At 38.8% G+C, this 16,157-nt stretch overlaps 1 long non-coding RNA gene across 3 annotated transcripts; it reads right to left on the bottom strand.

Moving 5' to 3' along the window:
* Positions 1-700: 700 nt before the first annotated feature.
* Positions 701-4,543, bottom strand: LOC112184293. 3 transcript variants are annotated; one of them, XR_002930047.2, is made up of 3 exons: positions 3,721-4,543; positions 1,733-2,828; positions 701-986 (listed from the first exon to the last, which is right to left on the bottom strand). It is a non-coding gene; the product is annotated as an uncharacterized LOC112184293 (long non-coding RNA). The 3 variants fall into 3 exon arrangements; XR_005806890.1 differs by having other exon boundaries at positions 2,639-2,828; positions 3,721-4,539; XR_005806889.1 differs by lacking the exon at positions 701-986 and having other exon boundaries at positions 1,412-2,828; positions 3,721-4,538.
* Positions 4,544-16,157: the final 11,614 nt, after the last annotated feature.

The following is a 16,157-nucleotide window of genomic DNA, read 5'->3' on the forward strand; positions in this document are numbered from 1 at the left end:
ACATGTTTTTGGTCTTCTGTCGTCTGATTGATTCCTCACATGTAAAGGTGTGTGTTATGAAGATTTCAGACGACAGAAATGTGTTACCTTATATATAAACAGACATCAACAATCTTTATCTTCTATTGTTTAATAGCCATTTCAAAGACAGTATTCATGATCTTTCTGTGGTATGAATGAACTAAAGTATTAGGTGCTGAGAACTTATTTGTTGTCTGTAATGGTTATAAACTACAAATAATTGTGGTCTTAAGTATGTTTCAATAACATATAACTGCAGTCTGAAAATATAAGAAACATCAGTTATTTGTTGTTGTAGCTACATTTATAATTCATTTTTATGTTGTCTGAATGTGTATAAAACAACAAATAATCCAACTATTATGTTGTCTATGTCTATTAAATATAACAAATATTTGTCGTGGTTTTTTAGTTAAGATTACATTTTTCTGTTGTCTTAACCAATATAGGAGGATAGTTATTTATGGTTCTATGTACCTTTGAGCAACAACTATCTGTTGTCTTAACCAACATAAGAGGATACTTATTTGTGGTTCTATGTACATTTGAGCGACAATTTTATGTTGTCTTAATCAATATCAGAGGATAGTTATTTGTGATTCTATTCTATTGTTTCTCAGCTGTTCCAACAACATATTGTTTTTCAAGTTTGTTGTTGCCTTGTATTTCAGATGACACATATAAGTTTGCTCTTGCCATTCTTTGATGTTCGCATTCATTCTGAAAACTCCAATGTCATTACAGCCATCAAAATACATCTACAATAGTCATTAATTGTTCCATGAGACCTAACTATTGAAGCTAACTAGCAAAATAATTTACAATGTACTCTAGACTTGGACATTTGTTTTTTCTTCTCCTCCCGTGGCTTGGCTGTAGAATATATTAAATGCTCCTAGCTCCTTCAAGATGCCAATCACTTGCCTTCAGAGTTTGCATACAATTTTTCACTGCATATGCTGAAACTACAAGGTATAAAGCAAAACCCAAACAACTATTAGGCTAATGATATCATCAAAAGAACAAAACATGGGCATGCTTGATGCATTTTTGAATGAGAACCAAACATTCCAGCAACTATTGTTCCATGACAGAGAAATCTAACCAGATATTTACATACGCAAATGAAGAACAAATGTTTTGAGCACTAAGACCCAATATCGTCTATCAGCTCTCAATGTGTTTTCTGTACCTTGAATTTGAGCCATAATCAAGGCCATTGGGCTCAAAAGACATGACAATACAGTTACATTTTACACAGCCTCTGATCAAAACTTGTCAACTTATGTCAAAGAGAGCAGTCGCATATATATATATATAGAAGCAAATTAACATCATAACCATACTTTGATAACCTGATGTGCCCATAATTTCATACCATACCAAGCTCTGTAAATTATGTTTTATATTCTAATATGTGGGACTGTAAATACTTGATTTTGGACCAGAAGCTACTCAATACATATGAAGAAAGAAGCATCAAGTGATTAACAGAATAATCTGAAATTAAATAAGGCATCTCCAATCAATATAATTAGAATTCAGGGTACCATAAACTTTACATGAAATGAAGAACCCAAAAACAAAACAAAACAAAACGCTTCTATTAGCTCAACTGAAAAACAAATAAGATTTCAAATCAAGAAAACAAAGACAGATTAATATCCAATCAAATAAACTGTTTAGTCTATTTGGGGTCCAAGCACCATACCTTCCCTTTCGAATAATGCTGATGCTTTTGGAAGACTTGATAAGATATTCACAGGATATGTGAAAGTAGTCATAGAAGAATTGAGAAATGACCAGAGAAACGATGTGGGTTTTGTTCAATCAGCAAATTTTTACAGATAAAGCTATAAAAGAGAATGAAAGAGTTTTACCATCAACTATTCAGAAATTAAACACAAGTGAAATTGGAACTCTAATTCAGAAATTAAACCCATAAAAAACTCTTGGAAGAAAATTTCAATCCATGAGGAGAGAGACCTTAAAAGTTTTCGGGTATCCGCACTAAGAAGGTCGACATGTGCTTTCTTATAAATTTTTTGACATGCATAAATAGATGCTAGAAATTAAAGGATGAATCTAAACACAAAGGAGTTTTACTTACCCAAAAGAACCTACATTTGATGAATCTAAACACAACACCCTATCTATTTAAAAAGAAAAACAAAAAGAATTGTCTTTTTAGCAGAAAATATCTAACTTGATCTCATCGAACTAAGACAGAAACACTAATCTTATTCTACCAATCTTTTTCTCACAACTCATTCAATCAACTCAACTAATAACAGCAAAAGACCTTTGATCAATTCCATACAATGATCCAACAGACATTTATAACAATTAATTAACTACCATGTCTCATTGTGTACAACCAAAAATTAGAAAAAGTGGAGCCATAAAATGGTTTGAGATTATCAAACAGATACTAAAATAATAACTGTGAGTGCTGCCATAATCTAAATCCACTCTGCATAAATGCATGTTGATTATAAACAATATATAAAAGCCAATCAAAAAGATCACTAATTAATCACAGCTTGTCCCCAAATGTTTTTTTTCTTTTCTGGTAAAGCAAATAAGATCGATATATATAATAGAGAATGAACCAGACCTTGAGATGGCTGATTTCACTTTAACAACCTGCGTTGTTTATGCTTCAGAATAAAACTATAATCTCCAAGTAATGCAGCATACTTGCAGTTTATACTTGCGAATTGTTCTTCCCACTCTTCTTTTGATAATGCAGCATACTTGCAGTTTTACAATCGAGTTGATAGAAATGTGAAACATGGCCGGTTCTTCTAAAGGAAAAGGAAACAAACACAATCATAGCAAGTCTGGAGATACAAGCTCAAGAATAGGCTATTCCAAAATAATAACAAATAATCGCCAAGTAAAATGTAATAGTCAAACCAGGTAGCAAGTACAATTGAAAGGGATATATAAAAGAAGTTTAACAATGATGCATGGCATTGAATCTACAACGCAGTGTCTGGGGTAACTTGTGAAAGAAAGTTTAACAACAAGCTCAGCAAACTTCTTTTGGTAGGAAACTCGACTAGAGAGATTACAGGAGGAATCCACCTTCTCCTATCAATCTAATCTAGATGGGACAAGCATCACTCACTCAATTTAAGATAATAGTGTAATGAGTTCCTCAACTTACAGGTCTTTAGGTTTATCGAAGTCTGAAATCCCAACTCAGAGGAAGAACATACGAGTTGACACACATTCTGGCAATTAAAAAACTATCATTTTTTTAGATTATCTGCAAATAACGAAAGGAATGAGAGAAAAATACTCCCCCTGACCCATTTCTCTTCCCAAAACCCATTCTTTCCCATTCCCAATTTACGAATCTCATTCACTGAAGCAGTTATAATTGCTAATAACAATTGAAATTTTCAATCAAGGAAAACTTAAAAAAAAACAAACAGTCAACATTAAAGCAACTGCTAACATTCCTTTCCATCACATTATAACACACAGAAGGTGACACACTTTGAAATAGAAACAGAGACTTCTACTACCACATGACTTTTTCTGTGGGAAATCAGAAAGAACCAAAAACCATTCATATTTACTAGATATGAAAGTCATAACAAACATTGCGGGTTTCATCAAAGTCCAATTCGGCAACATACATAACAAAAATGTTGAAAGCACATGATAACAAGTCCATTGAAATAATACCTCAGGGTGGTACTGCAGCTTTCTGGGCTTTCAATGGCTGGCGGCCACCACTCCCTGCTAGCTCTGCTCCATCACCCGGAACCCCTGGGGCAACTTAGCCACCTCATCCCCATGACTCATCCACACCACCTGCCTATCCCCAACCCTCTTAGTCCCGGAAAATCCCCGAATTGCTCTCCACCACAATCTCCATCTTGCCATAGTCTTGCTTCTTCCCAGCCCTAACCACCCCGCCAAGCTTCTGCACAATCAGTTGCAAGCCATAGCAGATTCCGCGGACAAACAAGTCGTGGGCCTCGGCCCACTCGGTGAACCCGGCTGGGAAGCTGGGGGAGTCGTCGGTGTGGACGGAATGGGGACTGCCGGAGAGGATGACAACACTGGGGTTGAGGTCGGTGATGGTCTTGAGGGGGCTGGTGCAGGAGATGGTGAGGGAGAAGACGGAGAGGGATCGGATGCGGCGAGTGATGAGGTGGGTGTATGGGAGCCGTAGTCGAGGATGAAGACCAAGTCCGATTTCACGGCTTTTGGGTCCATGGCAGAGATGGCCATGGCTACTGCAACTAATCTAGTTTTTTACGATTCTAGGGTTGGACGAACGGGTGATCTAGCGAGTAAAGAGAGAGAGAAATGTAGTTGGGGCTTTTGGATTCGAGTACCCAAAAGCTACACTAGTTCCTCGTTCATAGATCTGATGAGGGAAAGAAACAGCTAGAGCGGAAGAATGATGGAGAAGGGGTGAGTGGGTGACCCAAAGAGAGACTCTACTCGAGACTTGGAGAGTTTTAGACCAAATGAAAAAAATATCAGGCTTAAGGACATGGGACTTTCAAAGGAAAAAGAAAATACCGAACTTAAAAAATTGATCAGACAACACAATTTCTTTAAATCTGTTGTTTGAATGTTACTGGTCTTTTGACTCAACTAGGGTTTGACCATTTTGAGAGGGAAATGGTCAAACGAGCATGGAGGGAGAATTCCAAAATTTCAACAATTTATATTCAGACAACAGAATTTTCTTATCACCGTTGTCTGAATATGACTACCTTCTCGGCTTCAGATGAATGAAAATGATAGCTATATTTCTATCTTGAGCTAACAACGTTATTATGTTGTCTGAATGCCACCCTCTTATTCAAAATGAAAAAAGTGTGTTTCAGTGAGTATTCAGACAACATAGTTACATTTTTATGTCGTCTGAAAAATTGAGACGACAGAAAATTAGGCTTCTGTCGTCTGATGTGTGTCGTATGATTACCTTTTTGGCATAGTGAATGCATTACATGGAGAAGAGATAAGCTTTAATTTCTCAAGACACACCATCTCAGAAAGACCATGATTCATAACTTCTTTTGCTAAGCAAAAAAAACAATGGGAAAAGTGGGTCACCTTGTCTCACACCCCTACTACAAGAAAAATAACCAACCGACCTTCCATTAATTAAGAGAGAAAGCTTTGCATAATGAAAAAGAGCATGCACCCATGACACCAATTTTTAATGAAAGCCAAAAGCTTCAAGAACATAAAGAACAAAATCCCAAGAGAGATTATCAAAGGCTTTAGTGATGTTGATCTTTATAGCCACATTGCCACCATAGCATTTAGAATCGAAGAGATTAAAATATTCAGAAGTCCTCAGTATGCAGTCAGAAATATTGAGCCCTGGAATAAAGGCATGTTGCTGTGGAGAAATGATTCTAGAAGCCACTGAAGCAAGTCTGAGAGCAAGTATCTTTGGAAAAATCTTAAAAACAAAATTTGTCAGAGCAATTGGCCGAAACTGTTTAATTGTGTCAGCATGAGCAACCTTCGGGATCAAAATAATTAGACCAGAATTGAAAGAATTTGTCAACTCACCATGGGTAAAAAAAATAATGGACCGCACTAACCACATCGTCACCTATAATGTCCAACAAGAAGTAAAGAAATGACCATTAAAGCCGTTTGGACCTGGAGGGCTATCTGGATCCAAGGATTTAACTGACACGAAAATTTCTTCCACGGTAGGTACTGAAGTGATAGCAGCATTCTCTTCATCACTTACCATAGAGGGGATAACCTTATTGACTAGGCCATGATCTTTATAAACTGCAGTATTAGCAAAAAGGTCTGAATATAAGCCAACAATGTGATTTTTGATAGAAACTGAATCCTCAAGAACCTAATTACCCTCACGGAGGAAAGAAATAGTAGATCGCAACCTTCTGGCACGACATTAAGCATGAAAATAAGAAGTATTTCAATCCCTTGCTGATAACCACCCAATCGAGACTTCTCTCGCCAGAATAGTTCTTGCAACCTGATGGACTCATTCAAATTAGCTTGAAACTCATTCTCCTTAGCAAAATCCTCATCAAAACCACCCAAAGCATCAATCTCTTGCTGTAAAACTTCTAAAGCATTAAGATCAGCATTGAGACGAAGATGTATATTCCCAAAGACCTCTAAATTCCAATTGTAGAGCTCCTTACATAGAACACGTAGCTTGTGTTGAAGAATTGACAAGGGATAACCATGAGATGAAATAGAGGACCAGCAACGCTCAACAAAGGTATGAAAATCTCTATGTTCTAGCCACATCTTGCAAAAATCGGAAGAGACTCTGGCTAGCCCCTATTGTTTTCGAGAATGACATTAAGAGAGGGTTATGATCTGAACAAATTTGTGGTAAAGTAGAACAATCATACCTGTCCCAAACATCTAACCATTCTAAATTATCAAGACTTCTATCCAAGGTAGCTCAACATTACCCCAAACACCTTGTTTGCAAACCCAATTGAACTCTGCCCCTTTAGTATTTACATGGAACAACTCACAAATGTCAGACATAGCTTGAAATTTAGCATAAGACCTTTGACAAACAGGAGCTCCACCTTTCATTTTCATGAGCTCCTATACTGCATTGAAACCGCGGAAACTAACCAAGGTCCAGTGACAAAATTACCCTTAATCTCAGCTATATCTGTCCACAAATGGCAACGCTCAGCTGGTGTAGAACTAGCATAAACTGTGGTGATAACACAAAGCACTGAATCAAACATAAACTGAAGAGAGACATGTTGATCAGTCTTGGATAAATCACGAATCACTGGTATCAAAGAAGGTTTGCAGAAAACCCATAGGTTAGGCAAAGATGTTAGGCGATCATTAGTATACACAGCAACCAAGCCCACCAAAAAGCAAGTGAGATTGAATTTAGAGAAACAAATAGTTCAGCTATACGTAAAATCTCCGAATTATGAACTCGAATAAATTCCTTCAAAGCATCCTGAGTAAGGTCATTAGCTATACCCTGCAGATTCCAATATAAAATCTTCATTTGGAAACCTCATTTTATGACTGAGGTGGGCCTCCCTGCTTTCGGTCTTTGTATCATTTCGCATTGATTTTCCATTAGACCTGGATACAACCTTAGTGAAACATACATCATTTCCTTCCCGTTCTGATTCCTCATACCAATTCTCCAAAGGAAAAGATGCCATATCAACCAAAACGTTATTCACCTCGTTTTCATAATCAATGTTTCTATCGGACTCACTTTGCTCATCATCACAAGCACTCCTAGTCCTAATATTTTCACAATGGAGTTGTTCATCCCCAAGTTTCCCAATAGTAGGTTGCATGACATGCTGCTCATCATTCTGCACCAAGTTCACCTGATTAACAATTATCTCGGTGTTGGTAGCTAACGCAATTGGCTCCCTACTCCTTGCACTAAAGGAATAGAGGCGATAGGAAGTATAGATTGAGCCGCTGGAGAGAGAGATTTCCTAGAGAAGGAAGGGCCCTCTCTGTGATCCTCCACTATAGGGGGTGTAGTATCAACAATCACCTTCTTCCCAGTATCTTTCTCTGAACCTTTTGAAACATAAACTTGCTTAGCTTTAGCACGGCACCCTCGAGGTTTACGGGAGCGCCCTCGACCCCCATCAGCTTGCTCTACATGAGTAGAAATAGGAAGCTTTGGCATATGTTTGCACGATGAAACCAGATGACCCATATTGCCACAATGGAAACAATAATCTGGTAACCGCTCGTACTCTACATCCACCACAATCACCTCTCCATTTTTTTCTATGAATAATTAGGTTACTAGGAAGATCAAAAGACAAATAAATGTCCACCAAAACCCTAGCATAAAGTTCAAGCCTCCTCTCCAACGAGTTCTGGTCAATTTTGACAGGAACCCCAATGCCATTAGCTATCTCAAACAAAGTAATAGGCTTCCAAAATTGCAAGCCCAGATCCCACAAACGAGCCAAAACCTAGGCGTTAATGTTCCGTTGATTGTCCGGCGAAAATTTTGGCGTCCATCGCATGAATCTTATAATACCAAGCTTTAACGCCATAGCCCATTTTCGCCAAACCATTGAGACCGCTTCATCCGAAGAAAAACTGAAGGTAAAGTAACCTTTTCCCATAGGAATGACACTCCAGTGGCCAATCTCACCCTAGACAAGACTAAGCTTCTTGCACAGGTCACCTGGAGAATATGGTTTTTCTTCAGAAGCTAGATGAAGGCGACCCAATTACATATGCTTACATTTTTCCAAACCGAACTAATATCCTTCCTCTGAAATAGTGACGATCGTTTTCCCCTCATGGATCTTTGGATAAGGAAGATTTTCCATGGATACAACAAGTTTGCCACCACCACTGCATAGGAACGAGTAGGTAATGGAGCCTCCACATCTTGGAACGACCAAGGATATATTAATTTCTTCTCTACCATGCCGTCAAACAATGCATTCAGAATAGCAGGTGCAGATGCAAGGGAACCCTAACCCTAGCAGAGTCATCAAAGTTTTATTTGTTTAATTTTAGGGAGATTAGTGCTCATTCCTCTAAAAAAAAACTTTTATTGCCCCCTAATAAGACCATATTTATTCCGCAATAAAACCATATAAACTTTTATTGTCTCCCATTAAAAGGATTTGAATTGATGTAATCTCATCATCTTCTTCCTCAATCAAAGTTTTATTTTTCTGAATTTAGGGAGATGAGTCCCTCTTCCCCCAATAAACTTTTATTGCCCCCCAATAGAAAGTTTTGAATTGATGTAATCTCCTCATCTTCTTCCTCAATCAAAGTTTTATTTGTCTAATTTTAAGAAGATTAGTCTCCCTTCCTCCAAATAAACTTTTATTGCCCTTCAATAAAACTTATAAATTTTTATTGCTCTTAATAAAACCCTATAAACTTTTATTGCCTCCAAATAAAAGGTTTTGAATTGATGTAATTCTCTCGCCTTCTTCCTCAATCAAAGTTTTTTTTGTCTAATTTTAGGGTGGTTAGTCCCCTTTCCCCCCAATAAATTTTTACTGTCCCCCAATAAAAACACTTGTTATTGGGGGCAATAAAATTTTAATGTGTTTTATTAGGGGGCAATAATTGTCTCCGGTGACCTCTCCAGTGACCTATGAGATCTTCGACGACTTCTGTGGGGACATCCGGCGACTTTTGACAATGTTTACGGCGAAATTCGGTGACCGGATTTTAGGGAGATTAGTAACCATTCCTCCAAATAAACTTTTATTGCTTCCTAATAAAAGGTTTTGAATTGATGTAATCCCCTCATCTTCTTCCTTAATCAAAGTTTTATTTCTGTAATTTTAGCGAGACTAGTCCCCTTTCCCCCTTGTGAGGGTTCTTTTGAATTAAGCAGCACTAGGCCAAAATTAACCCAATAACTTAATGTTAATAGGAGAATTTTGTGCATGATTCAGATATTGATTGAGGCTTGATAGCTTGAAGCGCGGAGTCGGAGATAAAAACATATTGTGGTGAGAGAATTTGGGGGGTTTTTGGATTTGGGTTTCTGAAAGATTGGTTTGAAGTACAGCTGGGCACGGGCTGGGTTCGATTTATCATTTGCTGGGCCTGGGACCAGCCCTTTTTTTACGGTTCGAGCCCAAAGCCTGTTTTACATCTAATAGGGACTGGCTCGTTTCATTTGGGACCGGGTTTCAGGGCTTTCGGGCCCAAAATACATGTTTTTTTTTCCTTTTTCTTTTTCTTTCCAGATCTCAGCAGCCCTTTTCCATCCAGCCTTCCTCTTACTCTTTGGTGGTCTGGGAGGACGAGCACATGACGGAGTCGGCCTTCCCATCAGCAGCCATGGTACGATCATAACAGGGAGAAGAAAAATTACATCAGAAACACCCAAATGAACTGAAAATTTAATTCAATCTACATCAATTTTGTGAAGACGAATAAGATTGAAGACGAAGATGTGAACTGAAAACAAAGACGAACTCATCTGAGATGAAGTATGGAGATGAAGACGATGCAATTCAATTTACATCGTCGCTTACCCATCTGAGATGAAGACGAAATTAGACGAATACGATGTGAACTCTCTCCGGTGAAGGCGAAGAGTCGAAGACGATGTGAACTCAGACGAAGATGAACTCGGACTAAATTCTCTCTTGTCAACAACGGTCTTAGTCTCCCCTGTCGGCACCTTTGAACTCATACTCGGACGAACTATCTCTGGTTAGCAATGATCTTAGCCTCTCCGGTCGGCATCTTCGATTTTGGGAATTAAGGATTTAGGGCTTATTGTGAATTGATAGGTAGCGGAAGTATCGATCACAACATAAGTTGCGATCCGCCCATCGGATCAGCGTTAATCAAAGACTTGGGTCACCGCTCAGTCTTAAACATTAACAACATGGAAATGAAAAGTCAACTTCAGCACATTTTCTTACTCCGGCTAGGGGAAAGCGAGCTAAACAAGGAAGGGGGGGGGGGGGCAGCCTAATCAAAAGAACTCCAAATGAGCTCAAACTTTCCAGATCCATTCTAGACATCCTAAGGATCATTTCTTATAAATAGTGCAAGAGCTATTTTGGAGTGTAAGGCCTTCAAAAGATCGGTCCAAGTTTCTGACTAAAAGACGAAAAACTGCTAAACTGGACCTATACTAATTCCGGCAGCATTTTCCGCCAAACCACGGTGAACTAAGCTCTGAAATTTTACCAGGATGATCTACACTTATCGAGGAACATTTGGTATGAGAAGTCAAAGGCCAATTCCGAAGTCTCGGTGGAGATTCAATTGAAGGAAGCTTCAGAAGCAGAAAACGAATCCTAGTCGAATAAGGGTAACTTAGCAGAGAATCTATTTTGGACATTTTTTCTGTGCATTTTTGGAAGGTTTATAGTGCTGAGATTATCAAAGGCCAATTCCGAAGTCTCGGTGGAGATTCAATTGAAGGAAGCTTCAGAAGCAGAAAACGAATCCTAGTCGAAAGGGTAACTTGGCAGAGAATCTATTTTGGACGTTTTTTCTGTGCATTTTTAGAAGGTTTATGATGCTGAGATTATCAAGGAAAGTCCTTGAAGAATCCTACAAGAGTATGGCAAGATTAATTCATCATATTATCTTTTAGATAATAGACATGTTTTGCACACTTTCTCTCCCATGGTTGTCACCTTGACTTTGGTGGCCCAAAACCACTCCAACACTCTTCATTTTCATGTTTCCCATGCATAATAAAGACAGCTAGCTGATCTTCTCTTTTCCCTTAGCCATATTTCTCTACTTTACTCTCTTTAATAGCTCATCATTACTTCCCTCTTTTTACTCCAGCTCTTCCATACCCTTTTCCCTTGTTTTTAGGATCTATTACCATTCTCATACTCCACCTTCATGCTTCTTACAATGCTTGAACTGCTCCCTTTTGCTTCCATTCATCATTTTACTCTTCTCTCTCTTCTTTATATAAGCATATCTTCTCACAAGGAAGAAGCATCACCCATTCCACCCCATTACATTTTCTTTCTCTCTTCATCTCCTTCATAAAACCTCCATATCCACCTTCCAAAATCCAAACCCATAATATCCATACCCCCCCTTACCACTCCATTTCGTCCATCTTCCACTACCATAAACTCCATCACTACTACTCAAAATTAGCCAAAGAAGCATCATATCTTCATCACCATTCCATTCATCCACCATCAACAAGAAGTCCATAATCCATCTGTTCCACCATTAAGAAGAATTCAAGGAGCAATCAAGGAGGACAAGGAGGAGCTAACCATCAATTTGTCAAGCTTCAACTAGTTCACTCTTTCCTTAAACTCCTTAATTTTCCTTTATGTATTTTTGATTTGGTGTTAATTTGTATGAATATGAGTGAGTAGTTACTTTGTTGGGGCTGAGATTAAAAGCCATAGCCAATCTTGTATGGATTGATGCTATAATATGATGTGATACAATTTTCTTTAACATACCTACATGCTAGTTCAAGAGTTGAATGCATATGCTTAGACTTTACCACTTTGAGTATGTGTGTTTGCCATATCATGATATAATGTTTAGAGATTGGTAACCTTTGAATGTTAAAGCATGAAAGCACACTAGGTGTGCATGTAAGGGTTGTGAATTACAATCACTTAGAGATAAGATTGGTTGGTTTGCATGTTTTTTTCATCTCCAAACTTTATGCACTTAGGGTAATGCATTAGATACCTAACCAGATTGAAATGCATGACTTAAGTAGTTAAGTACTACACCCAAAAGGACATATGCTTAGACTTTACCACTTTGACTATGTGTGTTTGCCATATCATGATATAATGTTTAGAGAGTGGTAGCCTTTGAATGTTAAAGCATGAAAGCACACTAGGTGTGCATGTAGGGGTTGTGAATTACAATAAGTTAGAGATAAGCTTGGTGGGTTTGCATGTTTTTTTCATCTCCAAACTTTATGTACTTAGGGTAATGCATTAGATACCTAATCGGATTGAAATGCATGACTTAAGTAGTTAAGTACTACACCCAAGAGGGTTGCTTGATATCACAAAAGGAGCATATCTCTTGTCATACCCGAGAGGGATGCAATGAGAGAAATTGGTTAATTAATTTAGCATAATTCATATAAAAATGCATCAATACTTGCAAAGGAGGTTAGTGGTAGACAATCTAAATCCTAACTTTCATCCATTTGATCACTAGTTTAGTTTAGAGTAATTTAGTTTACATTTGAGCATCTAGTTGTTTTCAATTCAAAACTATCTTCAAAAACCAAAATCAAATCACTACTCCATCTTGCACATACTCACCATGAACCTAGATTTCCTTGTGAATTTAGGTTTGTGATTGTACATTTACATATTCTAGCTCTCTTTAGGTTCACACCCTAGCTAGTGAAAGGAATCTAATCATCGTGGGTTCGACAACCTTTCTTAAATCCCTATACTATTACTTGTACCCCTTATACTTAAGGGTGGCTATTTGGCTAATAGCGGTGTCTGTTGGCGGTCATTGGTCGGCCGAGCGAAGTCGATGGCCGAATGGAGCAGATCGACTGTCGATTGATGGCTGGGTCGGATGATCGATCAGGTTCCTTTCGTAGATTTTCCAGATGCCAGTTTGTGTTGGTGGACTAAGACGCTAGAAGTTGTCCGACAATGGTTGGACGGTGATGGAAGCATGGTGGTGGCCCGACGCAGGTGGTGGGGTGGCGATTTTGGTGGCGAGGCAACGCAGATACTACTTTGGACCCGGCGGGCGGGCGGGCTGGATGCATTATTGGTTTAGTCCTTCGGGCTTGGATGCAACTGGTAGGCCCAATATGGGCTGGAGATGGGGCTTGGGCTCACTTTGTGGACCCTACCCAAGTTGTTATTTTATCTTTTTATGTTTTTACTATTTTCAGTTGTTTAGTTGGTTGCGCATTTTGTGAGCAATGGTCCTTATATGTGTCGTGTAGGGCTAGTCGGGTTGTGTGCCTTGTCTGCTCTAGGTAGGCTGCGAGTTATTTTCTTCGTCAAATGGTCGCTACTAAGTGGCAGGGTGAAGCTAAGTGTCGTCAGATTTATCATCTGGCGGCAACATAGTAGGAAAGCTGAGATTATGGTAATTGTGTTATGTTGTAATCGGGTTACATATCGAGTTATCTTTTCGTTATGTCACCACTATGTCATAGCAAATAGAGTCGCCAGTAGAGTGCTCTTTGCTAGTTGGTGCCTAGTTGAATACACTATTTAGTAGAGACTCATAATAGTATTTCAGGATGTTCTCTAGATGTTTATTGTAATCTTGTAATCATGGGTTCAGGCTTGATGTCCCGCCTTTGTATTCGATAGTTTTATTAATCAAGGCTTGAGGGCAGCCGCACCAGCCCTGTCATGCCCCTGATTTTACACACATGAAAATCGATATATATATATAATCCCATAATTATACATGCATGAACGTTCAGTCATCAATACAAAATACCTAAAATCTTTTTCCCTTTAACTACACACATATTGATGCCCTGAACCTACTATGTCAATATTGACCCACACCACAGAGTTATATATTACATAAGCTTACGAATTAAATTGTCAACAACAAGATAAAACATAAATACTCCTCAGAGCTTACTACAACGGAAGTCCAAATAACGGTAAAGTCACAAAATTTGCTTCCTACGGTTTAGCTGCAAGTATGCAACCCCAACTTCAGCCACGATTATCTTGACCTGCAGGATTAACCCCTACACCGTTTGAATGGTGCACCGGGTTATCACACAACAAACCCGGTAAGTTTTTGCAAGCCCGTATGAGTAACTCAAAACAACTCACACCAAGATCAAGGGATGAACCCCGCACGTTCCAATTGAGAAACCAATCACATTCTATTCTCTTAAAGCACGAAATAAAGGAGAACGACTCACACTTTAATTTCCTTCAAAATCGAAATAAAAGAAAGCAATTAAACCTTAGTTTCTTTCAAATCGAAACATAGAAAACAACTCACTTTTTGATTTCTATCAATCGTACCATAGAAAGCAACTCACACTTGAATTCTATCAATATAACATAGAAAGCAACTCACACCTTGATTTCTATCAATTGTACCAAATCGTACCATATCGTACCAAATCGTTAATAAGGAAAACAACTTGTACCTTGTCCCCTTAAAAACCATTAATAAGGAAGCAACTCACATCCTGTTCCCTAAAAACACGTAATGTCATGAGTTATCAATAGGAATGAGCAAACGGGGGTGGGGGGCGTACCCACGGGTTTTCCCCGCATTTGTCAAGCGGGGGCGGGGGCGGGGGTGGGGGTGGGGGTGGGGGCACTTATTTCCCCCGTGGGGGTGCCGGGGTGGGGGCGGGGTTTCCCATTACCCATGCGGGGTCCCCGTTTATCTTTTTTTTCTTCTTTTTTTTTAATTGAGAACTATTATTTTTCAACCAACATATGGGGCATTTTTATAATTTTCTTATTCTAAAAAAAAAAAAAAACAGAAAACTTATACGGGGTATTTATGTTTCCCATCCAGAATACACCTTCAAAGCTATTCGGGAGGATCCGGCCGTTGGATTGTCGTATAATTTTGTAAGGATGATTCTAAAGGCGATCCGGGACGATCCAACCGTTGGATCTTTGTATAATTTTGTGAGGATGATCCTAAGGGCGATCCGTGAGGATTTGACCGTTGGATCATAGTATAATTGTGAAAAGACGATCCTCTAGGCGATCCTTGAGGATCCAACCGTTGGATCGTCGTATAATTTTGTGAGGATGATTCTAAGGGCGATCCGGGACGATCCAACCGTTGGATCTTCATATAGTTTTGAGAGGACAATTCTAAGGGCAATCCGTGAGGATCTGACCGTTGGATCATCGTATAAATTGGTAAAGATGATCCTCTAGGCGATCCTTGAGGATTAGACCGTTGGATTGTCGTATAATTGTGATTTGTGATTTTGGCTGTTAGAGAAGACGCAGCCAGATTTTTGCCAAAAAAAAAAAAAGAGAAGACGCAGCGGGATTTATAGAAATAAGAGAGAAGACTCAGCGGGATTTTATTACTTTACATTTAATCGCCAGGTTGTGAAAATTGTTTTATAGAAATAAATATTTGTTTTAAACGTATTGCTTCCTCATGACTAAACAAACAATTTCTTTCTTAAACACTGTCTCAAGCATTTTAAATACTCAATCGGCCAAAACAATGATGAAAATAAAAAAGAATAAAAAAATTATTTTTTGTCAAAAAAGAAAAGGAAAAAAAAACTAAAAAGATAGAAAATAGAAAAAAAAAGAAAAAAGACCAATGCGGGGGGCGGGGCGAGGAATCCCCCATCTGATAATATCCCCAGAAGGGGAACGAGGGCGCGGGGGAATTTGGGCCCGGGGGCGGGGGAATTCCCCGTTTGCTCATTCCTAGTTATCAATAACCAATTCCCGTTACCCCATGAATTACCTATATGGCAGACAGACTAGAGCTCTAACTGAAAACGTAACCACTCGTCCGGCCAAAGACGTGATTGCCTGATATTCTGCCCAAGGTCATAGACCTTCAGTCCTTGGGCCGCACTGTCCCTTGGAGCAAAACATTAAAGGAGTCACACTGGACCCAAATGTTACATAAATCGCAACGCTTTTGAAAACAATCGAAATCATCATTTACATAATCATTGTTTTCCG

Source organism: Rosa chinensis, chromosome 2, assembly GCF_002994745.2.
Source record: "Rosa chinensis cultivar Old Blush chromosome 2, RchiOBHm-V2, whole genome shotgun sequence".
Lineage (NCBI taxonomy): Eukaryota > Viridiplantae > Streptophyta > Magnoliopsida > Rosales > Rosaceae > Rosa > Rosa chinensis.